The 306-nt window shown below is 41.8% G+C and overlaps 1 pseudogene across 1 annotated transcript in view; it reads right to left on the bottom strand.

Annotated features, from left to right (window-relative positions):
* Positions 1 to 306, bottom strand: part of LOC111523614 — a 28,614-nt pseudogene that overhangs the window by 6,196 nt on the left and 22,112 nt on the right. The window lies entirely within an intron of this gene.

Here is a 306-nt window from a genome sequence, read left to right on the forward strand (position 1 = left end):
CCGTCTCGGCCTCCCAAAGTGCTGGGATTACAGGCTTGAGCCACCGCGCCCGGCCTATATAATAAATTTTAAAAAGGGGAGTTGAATAGGGAACAAAGTCTTCTTCAGAAAAAGAATCACTGACCCAATGTACAAGCAAAGAACACTTTTATAAATGTTAGTTTTTTCTTAAAGAGCTAAATTTGTCTCACAAATGGTTAACAGCAGATATCTTGGCCAAAAGGCTTCTGGGAATGTACTTTATGTGAACATTCAGTTCGCTGGTGACTATCGGATTAATTAAGATTCACCATCTCGGCCGGGCGC

Source organism: Piliocolobus tephrosceles, chromosome 8 (assembly GCF_002776525.5).
Source record: "Piliocolobus tephrosceles isolate RC106 chromosome 8, ASM277652v3, whole genome shotgun sequence".
Taxonomy (NCBI): domain Eukaryota; kingdom Metazoa; phylum Chordata; class Mammalia; order Primates; family Cercopithecidae; genus Piliocolobus; species Piliocolobus tephrosceles.